Below are 17,913 nucleotides of genomic sequence, written 5' to 3' on the forward strand. Positions count from 1 at the left end.
TATAGTATATAAGTATAGATATAGATATATGCCTTAGTATTTTTGCCAAAGCTTTGGATATATATATATATATATATATATATATATATATATATATATATATTATCGTGGGTAACTCGTAACCGCTACCCTTCAGGTGCTCCTGCGGATTCACGTAATAGCCTGCAAACCACGTGAACCAAGGTAAACCGCATTTAAGCTGACTCATGAGGAATAATCATAAATTCTTATCCCGTGGGATTCGAACATGTGACCTAGAGGATAGTTATCCCCTATTTAATCAACTGAACCAACCCTTGCGGGCTGGATATATTTTTTAAGTAGCTTTTACACATCCATTTTATCTACTAGTATTAATAAAGATTATTTTGATTTATTTAGGTTGGTTTTAAAAAAAATTAAAGAAAATATAATATACATGATTTTGGCAAAGACATTGATGCATATGATTCAAATAAAAATTGTAACTATATATAATATATTGCAGCATTTTTATTTTTTTATTTAAAGGTGATATAAATTAAAAAAGAATTTCGCTTCTTAAACAAAAAATCGGATCAATTTAAATTTGATCTTTAATCATGTAATTTTTTTTTGCTAATTGATAACACACGCACGCGTCAGGGATCGAACTCCTGACCTCCCGCAAGGGGGTACAAGAGCTCAACCACTGCACCAACACTTCGTTGACAAAAATCATGTAATTTAATTAATAATGATCCAAAATTCTAGATTCGATTATAACTGAGAATCGATCAAAACTGAATAATATATTATTTGAACCGAATATTACGTGAAATAAGTAAAATTCAACAATTTTATATTTATAATAACACAATTTTATATTTATAATAATATAATTAATTAATCATGATTTTTGTTAAAGTACACTATATTATAGAAATAATGTTCAAATTACACCATTTTCTAAGTTCAACTGCCCAAAATACCAATTAGCGGAAATGTACGCCCAAATTGATTACAAAATACGTATTCCGAGAATGCGTAGTCATCTTTTAAAAAATTGGCAGATGCGCATCATGCGTTCGTGTAGCATTTAAATTTTTAACTCGGTGTAGCATTTAAATTTTTAACTCTATGTGCATGACTAACATGCGTGTATAGAAAAAAAAGGAATATGCATTCTAAATATGCATAAAAAGTATTTTTTATTAAAATTAAAAAAATTAAAATATGAAAATACGTGTTTCGTGGATATTTTGGACAGACACTCATGTCAATCAGTATTTTAAAATATTTTTTAAGTCTCACAAATTGAAAAAATGATTAAATTATAATTCTAAAATATACAGTAAAACCTCGATAAATTAATACCTTTGGGACATGAAAAATTATTAATTAATTGAAATATTAATATATCGATAAATTAATAATTTATTAATTTATCGATATATTAATAACTTATTAATTTATCGAGATATATTATTTAAAATTTTATAACATATACAATTGTCAGAATAATAATTTATTTTCATCTATTGAATACTTAAAATAACATTAAGAAATATTTATGAATTTAAGTAAATTGTTGGATGATGAACAAATTATTAGCAGTGTCTTCGGAAATAAGAAAGAAGATGAAGATGATTGTACACAGTTGAAGTCAGTGTCACGAAAAGATGTCCTTAAAGTAACAATTACATTATATAATTTGTTCTTGTAATATGAACATAGTATGCCAGAGCTCTATAATGCATTAAAAAAGATTGAAGATGAAGTATAAGACGACATCAATTTTAAAAAAAAGTAGGTTACAATTGAGGCTTACTATAAAAGTACATCCGAAAAATCTATAATTTTGATGTAATATGCAAGTATTAATTTATATGTTATATGAGACTTATATAAATTAATAAAAAAATATAATATTATAAATTTACCGAATTATTAATTTAGTATAAAGGGTCCGGCTCGGGGTTACAAAAAATTATTAATTTAACGAGGTTATTAATTTATCGAGTATTAATTTATCGAGGTTTTACTGTATGAACCGAATTTAATTCAAACAAAAATTTTCTTTCTAACCTGAATTACATCCGATTTTAATCCGATGAATCACATCCAACCTAATGTTGGCAATTGTAAATTTATATCTTCAGTTACGTTTTCGGGTTTTGTAATCAACGTGAGGGGTGAGGATCCCAACAGTACAAGTTACTGTGGTTTTAGCACACGCGAATAATGCAAATGGAAGCTGCAGCGGGATTTTATACACCTATACATGAGATTAGTTTAGCTAGAGAAGATTTTCCGATGCTTTGCAAAGTTCATCAAATTTATCGCCGAATTGACTAAGGGTGTGTTTTTGAGTATCATGTTTGATAAAGTTGGGCAAAGAAGCACAACCAATGTCAAGTAAAAATTCCCGAAATGAATAGTGGATGTTGATTCTCGAGATATAATAGATGCTGACGGTGAGACCGGCATCTGATCATTTCTTTCAAAAACTGATCCTGATATCTCGCACTCTAATTGCTGCCGCCAGAATTTTAATATTGATTCATGAGGAACTGGCATGCACACCGGATGTTCCGAATCACGGCCATATCTGTGATAAAATTGCAGAAGAGACTGCAATGTTTCTGGTGCACCTGAAGGGGGTACTTTGGTGTTTGTTCGTCTAAGCTTTTATGAGATTTTAAAGATTAATAAAATGTAGATTTTAAATTATTATAGTTGGATTGTACCTTGGGCGGTTTGAACAGAGCATCAAAACTGGATGTGTCCATCGGCTCATTGCTGCAGACCGAAACACATGACATTTACTAATTATCTTGTTTCGGGCATTCAAGATTCTGTTAGAAAATGGAAAGTTTGAGGCATATTTTATATATGTTCTTGATATGATTTCCGGAAACTAACACTTGAAGGTTGTTCCTTGATATGAGGACTTAAACTTTCATATTTGGATCTAAGATATTTTCTTAGTGGAATCCATGAATATATTGAGATAAAGTTGCTTGTTTGAAATGGGTTATGGGGATTTTGTCCCACATTGGTATTGTAAAAGAAAGATATTGAGTTTATATAGCATCTTGTGTTAGTGTTGTTTACAACTACTAGCATAAGTGCAATGCTTGTGTGGCCTAGTGCTAGTGGTAACTCTTATATTTTTCTTTTCTATTACAAATTTAATTATTTATATTGATTATTTAATTATTAATATAAAATATATTGAGTAAGGATTATTTTAATCATACTTTGAATATATTTTGTAATATTAATATTAATTAATCAGGATATAATATAAATAATAAGGAAAACCCATTTTGTTTACTTTTTCTGTTTTGTTACTTGGTGTACCACATCGAGTAAAATAGAAGAAGAGCAACTTGAGATGCCTATATATTGAGAGGTATACTTGAGATTAAAATGACACAAGTCTCGGTGCCTACCTCGCAAACATATATGAGTTGCATAGGTTTTTTGGGCAAACTGAGGTGCGAGTCGCCGTTGATCATTGTTGGTTTTGTGGCCAGATTGATCTGTTGCTGTTTTATCTTGGAAGCGATATTGCTGCATTCAATCACAGCTTAAGTGGGGGGCAATAATCTTTTCAAGAACAGTCAAGTCCTCTTGAAGGGTTTTGCGACTCAGCTGTTGTGTTCTTCTTCTTATCAGAATTTGGAAAGTGATAAGAGATAAGTTTTCTTTACTTTCTTTGTCAATTACAGTCTTTATAGTTTGTTATTGCTTTTGTGTTTTATTTCGTTAGTTGGTTATTTGCCATGTTCTTGTTATTATATATATAACTGCCCATTGTTGCTGTGTAGTTAGAATAATACTGATTCTCAAGGATTTGAGAAGTATTATGTGGCTAGGTTTCTTGATTTTAAGCTGGTGGATGGAAAATCCATGACTGAACAGGTTCATGAGTTTGAGATGTTAGTTCATGATTTGGGTGAGTCCGGTATGGTCTTGCTTGAGAAGTTTCAAGTGATGTCTGTGATTGAAAAGCTCCCTAAGTCTTGGGAAGAGTTTGCTCTCTCCCTGAAAAGACAGAAAGGAGAGATTACTTGGACTAACTTGATGTTGGACATCTCGGTACAGGAGCAGCACAAGTCCAAATAGGGACATGTGTTGCATGTGGAACATGGGAGCTCGAAGGTGAATGTAGTGACTGTAGGACAGAAAAGAAAGGTAGTCACTAAGAAGGCTAACACTAAACCTGACAAGAACAAGGCTAAGAAACCAAAGGCGAACAAACCATGTTGGTCTTGTGGACGGGTTGGTCATTGGAGCAAGGACTGTCCAAGTAAGAAAGCTGGAGTGGTAGCTCAAGCAAATACTGTGCTTGGACTTGGAACCACGAGTGGGCCAGTAGCTAACATGGTCATTGGTGAGGTTGTTGCCTCTGGAACCGATGACTGGTATGTTACTTACCACCCTGTACTACTTTCCACTTATCTGTCACATGAGTGGTTGATTGATACTGGAGCTAATGTACATATTTGTGCTGATATTAGCTTGTTTGTATCTTATCAACAGTCATGGAGTGATAGTGACGATGGGGGAATGCTAGTGCTGCACAAGTGCTTGGAATAGGAAACGTGGACCTGAAGTTTGCTTCTGGGCGGATTCTATCTCTCACTAGAGTGTATCATGTTCCCTCTATTCGTAGAAATATTATAAGTGGAAGTTGTTTAGTTAAAAACGGCTTTGAACTTTCTTTGAAGTGTAATAAAGTAGTTATTACTCATACTAGTACATTCTTTGGCAAGGGTTACTTGTCTGATGGTTTGTTTTTAATAAATGTTGAACCCGTTTTGGGTGGTTTTATTAATGATAGTGTTGCACCTTCTGTTAATTGTGTAGAATCATCTGATTTGTGGCACTTACGACTTGGTCATTTAAATTTTGGTGCTCTAAATATTATGATGAATTTAGAGTTGATTCCAAAGTACGCCATTGATAAGAAATCTAAGTGTCAAGTGTGTGTAACTGCTAAACAAACAAGGAAACCTTTTCATAATGTTGTTAGGGATTCAGACTTGTTAGATTTAGTGCACTCAGACATATGTGAATTTGGTGGTGTGTTGACTAAGGATCACTGTAGATATTTCATTATCTTTATAGATGATTGTAGTAGATATTGTTATGTTTATTTGCTTAAACATAAGTATGAAGCACTAGATAAATTCATTATGTATAAAAATGAAGCTGAAATATAAATTGGCAAAGTACTTAAACGTTTGAGGTCTAATAGAGGTGGTGAGTATACGAGTACCTTGTTTAAAGAATTTTGCGCAAACAATGGTATAGTTCATGAGGTTACTCCACCATACACACCTGAGTCTAATGGGTGGCAGAATGAAAGAACAGAACTTTTAAAGACATGATTAACAGTATGCTAATTAATTCGGGGTTGCCTAAGTACATGTGGGGAGAGGCTCTGAATACGGCTTGTCATATTCTGAATAGAGTCCCTCTGAAACATATGGACAAGACACCATATGAATTATGGAGAAATCGTAGGACAAGTTTGAGTTATCTTCGTGTGTGGGGTGCTTTGCTAAGGTGCTTTTCCCTGAACACAAGAGAAAGAAATTGGGTCCGAAAACTGTTGATTGTATCTTTCTGGGCTATCTTGAAACCACAACTGCTATGAGATTTTTAGTATTAAAGTCTGACATAGATGGTATTGTGGCGAATACGATAGTTGAGTTTCGTGATGCAACTTTCTTTGAGGAAGTATTCCCAATGAAGACTGGTATATCTTTGGGCAGTTCTGAGGATGATCCCACTCACACATCAAGTTCTATTCCTGATCATGTGGAAAAGATGACAAATGTGGGGGTGGATCCTAGTAATAGCTCTACTCCTAACGAAGTAGAGGAACCTAGAAGGAGTAAACGTGCAAAGGTAGTCAAGGACTTTGGAAATGACTTTATCACTTACAATGTCGAGGATGAGCCTTTAACTTTCCGTCAAGCCAAGGATTCTTCGGAGTCAAGGCATTGGAAAGGCACTGTAAAGAGTGAAATTGACTCAATTATTTCAAACAGAACATGGGAGTTAGTTGATCTTCCTCCAGGGTGTTCTACTATTGGATGTAAATGGATCTTCAAGAGGAAGCTAAACCCTGATGGCTCAATAAATAAGTACAAGGCTAGGCTAGTTGCTAAGGGCTTTAAGAAAAGGGAAGACATTGATTATTTTGATACATATTCTCCAGTTGCCCGAATGATAACAATCAGAATGCTTATTACATTGGCTTCTGTACATGGTCTTATCATCCATCAAATGGATGTAAATACAGCTTTTCTTCATGGTGACCTTGAAGAAGAGATTTATATGGATCCGCCTGAGGGATTTGTTGCTTCTGGTAATGAGAGAAAAATATGTAGACTAGTCAAGTCCATCTATGGCCTTAAACAAGCACCTATAGACTGGCATAAAAAGTTTGATGAAACTGTTTTAAACTTCGAATTTTTTTAGTTAATGAAAGTGACAAGTGTGTCTACTATAAGGTTAGAGGTAATGATTGTGTGATCGTGTGCTTGTATGTAGATGATATCTTGTTGTTTGGAACCAATATTGAGATTATTAACGAGACACAGAGTTTCTTGAAGATGCACTTTGAGATGAAGGATATGGGTGAAGCTAGTGTGATTCTTGGGATCAAGTTGACTCAGTCAACTGATGAAATAACTTTGTCACAGTCTCATTATATAGAGAAATATATACTTGAGAAGTATGGTTATTCAAATTGTAGAATCGCTAGTACACCATATGATTCAAAAGTTGCCTTAGTCAAGAATAGTTCAGGAGTTCCTGTGTCTCAGTTAAGGTATTCTTAGATTATTAGGAGTTTGAAATATCTTGCTAATGTGACTAGGCCAGATATTTCTTATTCTGTGTCTAAGTTGGCTAGATATACAAGCTGTCCAAACAAGACTCATTGGGAGGCACTGGATAGAGTTATTAGATATCTGAAGGGAACTATTTCCCTTGGCTTGTATTACCGGAGATTTCCGGGGGTACTCGAGGGGTACAGTGATGCAAGTTGGATAGCTAAGAAATCTGGTTCCAATGGAGTGACTGGATATGTGTTTACCCTTGTGGGTGGAGCAGTGTCCTGAAAGTCTTCTAGACAGACTTTGATTACTCGGTCTACTTTTGAGGCTGAGTTGTGTGTACTTGATGCCACGGGGACGGAGGCTGAATGGTTACATGGACTCATGAGTATGTTACCTGTAGTAAGCAAGCTGCTTCCTGCCATTTCTGTTCATTGTGATAGCCGTACAACTATCAACAAAGTCAGAAGTGTAAAGTATAATGCTAAAATAAAGAGACACATCCAAGTTAGACTAAAGTCTATAAGGGGTCTTGTGTCTGATAGGATTATTGCTATAGAGTTCATAGGAACTCAGGATAATATAGTTGATACGCTGACTAAAGGGATTGAGCATGCTATAGTCCTTAAGTCGAGGTTGGGGATGGGACTGGTAACACGTCATAATTCATCAACAGCAGAAACCCAATACACCTGAGAGGAGATCCCTCAAAGTATATTCAATGTGGTAATAACAAGTTGTAAGGATGAATTGGTAGTACCTCTACCATATATATTTAGATACTTATGTATCTGAGTCTATCCCCTATAAACCTTAAGAGGTACTTGAACTGCTAGTTAGCAAGAGTTATTTGAACTCTGAATGGGGTCAAGTCGTTTGACGAGATGATAGCAGTGCATCTCTGGAGATGCCCAGCTAAGCGAATGTAATTGTGTGGTCGCAATTAGAGGAAAGGGTTATTCCTCGAAACATTCAACGAACAGGATCGAGACATGACCATTAACGTCTCAAAGCCGTAGATTGGCACCATAGCCTTTGACTTGTCGTCGTCTATGGAGTGTGGTTACACCCAACGAATAAGATTCAAGGTGAAACATTCCATCTGTATCCGGTAGCCATCGAAGTAGAGGACTTAGGAGGGTTCAAACCCGGAAGGGTACCGACTCTGAAAAGTAAGTCATGATAAAATCTGGTATGCAATTTAATTATGGATTTGTGGGGGATTGTTAGAAAATGGAAAGTTTGAGGCATATTTTATATATGTTCTTGATATGATTTCCGGAAACTAACACTTGGAGATTTATGACTTACCAAGGGGGATGATTTCAGAGAAGATAATTCAAAGTATAGGCAATTTTGTTGGAGTGGTTGTCAAAACAGACCCTTTAAATATGCAGGGTTTATGGAAGCCGTATATGAGGGTTCGTGTAACAATGGACATTGGTAAGCCTTTGAAACGAAGGATGAAGCTCAAGCGAGAAGGTGATACTTGGAGTTGGATTAACTTTAACGAAGGATGAAGCTCAAGCGAGAAGGTGATACTTGGAGTTGGATTAACTTTAAATACGAAAGATTGAGTACCTTCTGCTTCGTATGTGGTTTATTGGGGCATTCTGAAAGAGATTGTGACATAGTGTATGCTAATCCTGAGAAGGTAATTGATAGGGCATACGGCGTATGGTTACGGGCACCAAACAAGAATGCTAAAAATCAGAATACGGGATCAAAATGGTTAAGGAATGGTCCAGACGGAGGTCAGGCATGGAACTCAGGTGGTCCTAGCAAGGAAGCCACCGTGCAAGGTGGGAGAGAGTTAGCAGCAATATTCAAAGAAACAGATGGGGTTGTTACCGAAATTCCAGGGCATGAGATTGCACTTCGAATGCAACAGCGTGATCACGCAAAACAGGGGAATCAACAAATTGTTGTGTTCTCGGATGGAAAAGATATAGGCGGGAACAATAGTCAAAGTGATGTTGTTGTGATCGACACGAAACGTAGAAGGGTTGTTACGGGATTTGATGCAGAAAATCAGGAAGAAGATATGGTTGATATTACTGAAAATATAAATGGGCCAAAAAACTTGTTAGGGGCGGGTACTGGACTCCAGGCCCGCCTGGATCAATGAGTGTCCTAGCTTGGAATTGTCATGGGTTGGGTAGACCACGAACAATTCGTTTTCTTAAAGAAATTACCCAATAAAAAAAGCCCAACATTATTTTTTTATCAGAAACATTAGTTAAAGAGAATAAAATTAGGGATTTATGTAAACAGTTAAATTATGCAGAGTACTGGAGTGTTGACACACAAGGCCACAGTGGTGGCTTGGCATTGTTATGGAAGAACGAGGGTGGGTGTAAAATAATGGAAGCTACAAGGCATTTTATAGATTTTGAAGTTGAGAACGATCAGGTGGGAAGATGGCGCTACACTGGTTTTTATGGTTGTCCGGAGCGAAGTAGGAGACGTGAATCATGGGGGATGTTAAAGTATTTATCGGAGAAATCAGACTTACCGTGGTGTATTTTAGGCGATTTCAATGACTTGATGTATGCTGATGAGAAACGAGGAGGAAGTAACCATCCGTTTAGCTTACTTACAGGGTTTACAGATACGGTGCATGATTGTGGCTTAAGGGACCTTGGTTTTGTGGGGGAAAAGTTTACGTGGGAGAGGTCGAGAGGTCAAGATAATTGGGTTCAAGAAAGACTCGATAGAGGGTTAGCTAATCAAGGTTGGCAAGCGTTATTTCCACAAGCTGAGATTCAAATAGTTGAAGTAGCTACATCGGATCACTTGCTTCTTTTTCTGCATTTAAAGAGACAGACGTATATGCATAAGGAAAGGCGTTTTCGTTTTGAGAACGTTTGGCTTAAGGAAGGGGATTGTAAATATATTGTGAAGAATGGGTGGGAGATGGCAGAAGGGCTAGATATTGTAGGAAAGATTTGTTTGTGTGGGTTAAAGTTACAGGAGTGGGGAGGTGGCATAAACAAGGAATTTAAAATCAAAATCCAGAACTGTCGGAACTTGTTACGTAAGTTACGATCACGTCGTGATGTGGGGGGGATTCGAAGGTACAACGAAACACGGTGGGAGTACTTATCTTTGCTAGAGAAGCAGGAGATATACTGGAAACAAAGATCTAAACAGCACTGGCTTCAAGAGGGGGACAAGAATACGCGGTTTTTCCACAAGTTTGCATCGAGCAGAAAAAAGAACAACAGACTGGATAGAATTAAAGATGATAGGGGCGTGTGGAGGGAGACACCAGCTGAGGTTCAGGGGGTTATAGAAGTTTACTTCTCACAATTATTCACAGCGTCCACGTTGAATGGCAAATTGTCTGACAGAGGGGTAGTCAAGCAGGTCTCAGAAACGGAGAATGAAGAATTGATAGCAGAAGTGACACAAGAAGAAGTAAGGGAGGCAGCCTTTTCAATGCACCCTGATAAAGCACCAGGGCCCGACGGATTAAACCCTGCATTCTTTCAGGTCTTCTGGAGTGTGGTTGGTAACGACGTTGTTCAATTTTGTCGTAATTTTATGAATACAGGGGAGCTACCTGAAGGAATTGATAAGGCGTTGGTATGTTTGATTCCGAAAATTAAAGTACCACAAACCATGGGAGATCTTCGTCCTATCTCGCTGTGCAATGTTCTTGATCGAATTATGTCTAAGGTCATGTCGAACAGATTAAAGAGATGCTTGGGGTCTATTATTTCTGATACTCAAAGTGCGTTTATTGAGGGGAGGCTTCTCACTGACAATGCCTTAATAGCTTTTGAGATCAATCACTACATGAAGCGACACACGCAAGGAAAGATTGGAGTGGCAGGGTTAAAGATCGATATTTCAAAAGCATACGACCGATTGGAATGGGGATTTATTCGTAATATGATGGAGAAGTTTGGATTCCATCAGATTTGGGTGTATAGAGTAATGACGTTTATATGCTCAGTATCGTATAGTTTTTTACATGATGGTGAGGAATTTGGCTGTGTTGTGCCTAGTCGTGGCCTACGACAAGGCGATCCAATTGCTCCTTACATCTATATTATGTGCGCTGAGGGTCTGAGTTCGATCATTCGTCGTAATGAGGAGGTGGGATTACTACATGGATGTTGTATTGCAAGGGGTTCGCCAGTGATATCCTATTTACTATTTGCTGATGACTGTTACCTTTTCTTCAAGGCCACGAAGACGGAGGCTACTGTTATGAAGCAGGTTTTAAACAGATATGCAGTAATATCAGGTCAAGTTATTAACTTCAACAAGTCTGCAATTACATTCTCTCCAAACACTACGCCTCCTGATCGCTTGGAGGTGTGTGAACAGTTGGAGGTGAAGGAGTGTAATACGCCTGGGAAATACTTGGGTATGCCGATGTCTATAGGAAAGAAAAAAAATCAGTGTTTGGTTTTTTGGTTGATAAAGTTGATAAGAAGCTGAAATCTTGGAACGTGCAGAACATTTCCAAAGCCGGTAAGGTGACATTGTTAAAAACTGCTGCTCAATCCATTCCAAACTTCTGGATGAATCTTTTGCTTCTACCAGTCGACGTATGTGAGACGATTGAGAGAAAGATGAATGCGTATTGGTGGGGGAGTGGGGAGAATCAGAAGGGCATTAGATGGATGGCTTGGGATAGGCTGTGTGACATAAAGGAGGGGGGTTTAGGTTTTCGAAGCCTAAGGGATTTTAATGTTGCAATGCTTGCAAAACAAGCTTGGAGATTGTTGACTAATGCTAATCCTTTGGTTACTTCTCTGATGAAGGCAAGATACTATGCTAAAACTGATTTTCTCGAGGCCAAAGTGGGGACAAACCCGAGTTATATGTGGCGTAGTATAATGGCTGCCCGGGAGATGTTGCAGCAAGGTAGTAGAAAGAGAATTGGTGATGGTAGAGACACGAGGGTTTGGGGGAGTCCATGGTTACCATGTAGGGATAATGCATACCTTACAAGTGAAGTATATCCTGGATTGGAGAATACAACAGTGCACGGTTTGATGAAGGGTAATTGTAAGGAATTGGAGGATGAGATTTTACAGGACCTGTTTAATGAACGGGATAAAGAATTGATACATAGTATTCAAATTCCAAATCGTAGCAAACATGATTCATGGTATTGGGGCCTTGATTGTAGTGGGGAATTCACTGTTAAAAGCTGCTATAGGCATATTCGAGGAGAAAGTGATTGTTATGATCGTGTTTTCTGGAAGATCATGGAGCCTTAAGCTCCCAGGAAAAGTATTGAACTTTCTTTGGAGAGCATGCCAGAATGTTTTACCTACGGCCTATGCATTGAGTTTAAAACATGTCAGTGTGTTACAAACATGTACGTGGTGTCACCAGTATGTTGAGACGTCAGTTCATGCGCTATTTACATGTTGTTTTGCAAAAAAAGTGTGGACTTCTGTAGGTTTACAAGGGATAATTCCAATGGACGAGACTGGTACGGCTTTGCAGGTTCTGCAGAATGTTTTCAGCAGTGTTAGCAGTGAACAATGTGCTCGAATTGGGTTGTTTTGCTGGGGGTTATGGGTGCGAAGAAACTCGTGGGTCTGGGACAGGAGGAGCATGTCCGTTTTTGGGGTAAATGCTATGGTATCTAACTTATTGCAGGACTGGAAACAGGTGCAAGCTGATAACATTAGTAACAGGGCGAGTAAGATGCAGAGCAAATGGTGCAAACCTCCCCAGGGTTGGCTAAAAATTAACGTTGATGCAGCTTGTCAACGGGGTGCAGATTGTGCAGGCATGGGATGTGTTGTGCGAGATGATCAGGGTCGCTTTATACGAGCTCGTAGTAATCTGGTAACTGGTCGTATGCAAGCACGGGAGGCTGAGGCTTGGAGCTTAAAGGAAGCATTGGTTTGGGTTCGAGAATGGAGAACAAGCCGCTGCATTTTTGAGATGGATGCTAAGCTCGTGGTGACTACAATTCATGGTACTCAGGGGAATTCAAATTTTCATGACATTGTCGAGGAATGTATTGAGATTCTTAAACACTTTGAGGAGGTGTTAGTAACGTTTGATTATAGATCTGCGAATAGAGTGGCTCATATGTTAGCGCAGGCTGCTTATTCTGAGTCAGGTCTTATGGAGTGGTGTGACATTGCTCCAGATTTTATTTGTAACCTCATTTCGGAAGAAGTTTAATATATGCAAGTACGACTTTTCAAAAAAAAAAATGACACAAGTCGCGGTGCCTACCTCGCAAACATATATGAGTTGCATAGGTTTTTTGGGCAAACTGAGGTGCGAGTCGCCGTTGATCATTGTTGGTTCTGTGGCCAGATTGATCTGTTGTTGTTTTATCCTGGAAGCGATATTGCTGCATTCCATCACAACTTAAGTGGGGGGCAATAATCTCTTTAAGAACAGTCAAGTCCTCTTGAAGGGTTTGGCGACTCAGCTGTTGTGTTCTTCTTCTTATCAGAATTTGGAAAGCGATAAGAGATAAGTTTTCTTTACTTTATTTGTCAATTACAGTATTTATAGTTTGTTATTGCCTTCGTGTTTTATTTCGTTAGTTGGTTATTTGTCATGTTCTTGTTATTATATATATAACTGCCCATTGTTACTGTGTAGTTAGAATTATACCCAACAGATTCATACTTATTTATAATGTTAAAATAGAAAAAAAAATTGAATTGATATTGTAATCGGACTGAGTATATAGTTGTAATGGCTGCAACCTCTGTTATCATAATAAAATTGAAAAATGAAATAAAAATGAACTTACTGCAATGTCTTCATAGGATGTGCGGACGCCCGATATAAGCGATCGAACACATGGGATATGAACAAAAAATCTGCAACTGCCACAATAGTAAAGCCATTGCGTTGGACTAATGTGCTTCTCGCAGACTCGACAATGTTGAGGAAATTTAGAATACAGCCGGGGTAAATAATAGGCCAAGACAAGACGATGTCTTTGATAGCTTCCGAATTCAGAAAAAGGTAATAAAGCACAACTCATGTGAATCCAGAAAGGACATGTGTTGCATTTACATGATGACGATTTTTCGTCTTTCCTGTTACGAGCGAAACAATGAAAAGAGGTTGGACTCTGGATTATGGACTCAGGAACGAAACATCGACTAAGGCGAATATCTTGTCCTAATGGAAAATGCAAGGTTGGAGGGTTCGAATATTAGGGAAGATTAAAAAAATATGGTAAGAGCATGAATGTAAAAGTTCTCGCATAAAGTCAGATTGCCATTCGAAATTAAAGCAGTGCATAACAGAAAAGATGTCACGGTACGAGTTAGGATAAGAAATGTAATCAATACAAGCAAACAGAGTCTCGACATTTGAGATGTCCCTTATCTAGATGATGACATGTACAACTAATTACACTTTTTTATTTTATAATATTAGTACGTTACATTAGTTATTTAATAGGTTTTTTTTACGCTTGGTTTTGTAATATTTCTAATTGAATTTTTTTCAAAATTATCCGTTAAATGGAAAAAAGTGGGCTATAAGTCAGAATATTGCGATATATCATCACGAGTCGGCAGGATCATGATGAATCGAATAGAATTTTTTTTAAAAGATAAAGAGGTGCAAGGACGTCATCACGAATATTGTTGTAAATTAATTATGAAATCATTATAATTAATGCTAGTTTCTAACTTTTTTGTATAAATAGATATGATAAACTCATTCTATAAACATATTTTACCTCTCACCTTACACCTTTTTTTATCTATTTCTTTTACGGTTTCTATTCCCATATATATATATATATATTAGTTTATTATTCAATCAAAAGTTTGTCTGAATTCTTGGCATGAGTTCTTTTTTCTTATATTATAATGGTCTCGGTTATGTTTAATTAAACTATTTTTAAGGGTAAAATATAGTTGGCTAAATAGATATGATATGATGTTATATGCGATTTAATTGTAACATGCTTATTTTATTGATTATCTCCAATATCATATATGTGTGAGTAATTTCATATATTTCATACAAGTAAAAGTTGGGAGTTTATATAATTACAATCCATATGATTTTGAGAGTTGATTTAATTGGTAAGATATACATGAAATATTTTTGTGGTTGGGAATGTAATTTGATTTTGAGTTATTGGATATTTCTACTCTAAATATTTGTGAGTTTATTTACTATTAAAAATATATGTTTACGAAGAGCAACCCTAACCGTCTTCATGTGTTAGCTAAAATGTGTAGGTGTCACCATAATATACATTAGCTAAAATGTGTAGGAGTCACCCTAATATATATAGGTAAAAATAATGTCACTCCAACCATAAGAGCAATAATTATAGATATTATCTATCACATATTCTATATTTGTTGATCCTATAGTCATTAGCTAAAATATTCAGATCACATCCATGTACATATTTAAACATATAACCATACATACATACATATTTATATTTATATTATATTTAATATATATGGATAAAAATTCTTATTTTATATTTAATATTTTTAGCTTATATAATATTAAGTATAAAAATATTTTTTTCTTATTAACCAAATTTATTAATTATTTTGACATACAATTGCATATTTATAAAAATAGTAATAAATCCAATATGATAAAATATAATAGAACTATACATTTTATAATATATAATAGATTTTATTTATTATTATTTTTTCATATTTAAATGTGTTAAATATTTTGAATTTTAATATTTATTAAATTGCAATTATATTCAACATTTTTCATTACATTTATATTTTATTTACACTTTTATTAGATTAAGTATAAATAAATTTATTTTATCATTTAAAATATGTATTTGAGTATCTGAAAAATAGGCAAAAATAATATTTTTGAATATAACTAATCATTATAGCTAATACTATTACAGAACATGTGGGTTCAATAAAATTATAGATAATTTGGCTAATCATTTTAGCTAATGTGGTTGGAGATGCTTTAACATGATAAAATCCATTCGTTATATCTTTTAAAAGTGATATTTTAAGTGCAAATTAATTATTTTTTATTAATTCTGTAAATTAAAAATATAATTCGCGTTCGGTACTCGCATAGGCCGGTAAATTTGGGATTTTTATCATTTTCAAATTTTCCCTAGATTTTCGCCAAACAACTAACATATAATAAACGTGATGATAGTAACAGCCTAACAGTATAAAGGAGCATCTTGCACTTCGAATGATAACTAGACCCCAGAAGAAAGAGACAGACATAAATATACATGGCAAGTGAGCACGTGAGTCCCAAACTTCAAAGATGGTCTCTCACTGGAAAGACTGCTCTTGTTACTGGTGGTACCAGAGGCATAGGGTTACTCTCTTTATCCCTTTCTTTTTTTTGTATGTGTGTGATTGTGAGAGAGGGGGGGAGAGGGGAGAGGTGGAGAGGGAGGGAGGGAGCGAGGAGAGAGAGAGGGAGAGAGAGAGAGAGAGAGAACCAGAGAGGGAGAGAGAGAGAGAGAGCGAGGGAGAGAGAGAGAGAGAGAGAGAGAGAGAGAGATTATGTTTTTGGTGTTGAGTTTATATACTTAATCAATTCTTGAATATAGGTTTATTTTGGTTTTATGATTTTGAACTGAGTATAGGTTTGCTATAGTGGAGGAATTAGCAGAGTTTGGTGCAGAAATCTATACATGTTCAAGAAACCAATCAGAGCTTAATGAAAAATTGCAAGAATGGAGAGACAAGGGCTACAAAGTAAGTGGTTCAGTATGTGATCTGTCTGTAAGACAACAAAGGCAGGAGCTTATGAAGTCTGTGTCTTCTACTTTTGATAGCAAGCTCAATATCCTTGTAAGTTTATCGTATCCAATTCCTACAATTTTCTGTAAATATAAAAATCTCTATTATTGTCTGGTGACTTTTCTTGGATAACATAAAAATAGATTTGGTGGGTTATCACTGCCTCCCACCAAAGAGTTTTAGAAAGGGAGAAAAATAGGTGTTTTCGGAATAAAACCAAACCAAACGTATGTCTCACCAGGGAGTAGAGCCTAGAATGAGTACGATAATTGTAATTCTGCACTACGTCCTTCTTTTAGGTTGTGTTTGGTTTCTTTATCACTGTCAAATCATTTCTTGCTGAGGTTTAGACAACTAATAATAAGTTGGTGTCCCGCGTAGATTAACAATGTAGCTACATTAACAATGAAACGAGCTACTGATCACGAAGCGGAAGATGTCTCGCAAACAATGGCAACAAACTTCGAATCCCCTTACCACATGTGCCAGCTTGCACATCCTCTCTTAAAGGCATCCGGGAATGGATGTATTGTGTTCATTTCATCCATTGCTGGTGTTGTGGCCCTGCCTGCGCTTTCAGTTTATGCAGCATCTAAAGGTTAGATAATTTTAAGAAATGAAATTTTACTGTGTACCAAAGTTGAGTGTTTTGGAGATATCACAAGGTTAATGGTCTGATAACTGTTTTTTGTGTGACCCGTGAACTTCTGCAGCTGCAATTAACCAACTTACCAAGAATTTGGCTTGTGAATGGGCAAATGACAAAATTCGTGTCAACACTGTCGCACCATATGGTGTCAGAACAACAATGGGAGCACCGGTACTACTTCTTTCAAAACTAAAATTTACTCTTATAAGACATAAAGTCTCTGTTCTTCCTTTACGCTGCAACTATTTTCTTTTTTCTTCATTAATGATTTATGGAAATTGTAAAATTTCAACTCCAGGAAGGACTTGATAAATCAGTTAGAGATACACTAGGATCTTTGATGAGTAGAATTCCTCTCCGAATGATAGCAGAACCTAATGAAGTTTCATCTGTGGCAACATTCCTATGCCTTCCTGCAGCTTACTGGGCAAGTTATTGTTGTTGATGGTGGATACACAGCTGGTGGTTTTAAACTTGGTTGATCTTTATGATTTTACATCTTGCAACAGCATATTCATTTTCTTGTGCTTGCAAGTGTCTATGTAAGACTGGCTTCTGTTCTTCGTCCTGTGTGCTTATGAATAAGACCCTGAATGCGTGTTCTTGTAATTTTGATATCAGATATTAAGCTGCTTTACTTCACAAGTTTTAAGAGATCATAGAAGCCACCTTGTTTCTTTTTCAGTTTTTTCAACATTTAGCTTGTGATTGA

General features: G+C 36.2%; 1 pseudogene; it reads left to right on the plus strand.

The window, feature by feature from the left end:
- The first annotated feature begins 15,960 nt into the window (after positions 1-15,960).
- Positions 15,961-17,855, plus strand: LOC141689722 (tropinone reductase homolog; annotated as a pseudogene).
- The last annotated feature ends 58 nt before the right edge of the window (positions 17,856-17,913 follow it).

Source organism: Apium graveolens, chromosome 10 (genome assembly GCF_009905375.1).
Source record: "Apium graveolens cultivar Ventura chromosome 10, ASM990537v1, whole genome shotgun sequence".
Lineage (NCBI taxonomy): Eukaryota > Viridiplantae > Streptophyta > Magnoliopsida > Apiales > Apiaceae > Apium > Apium graveolens.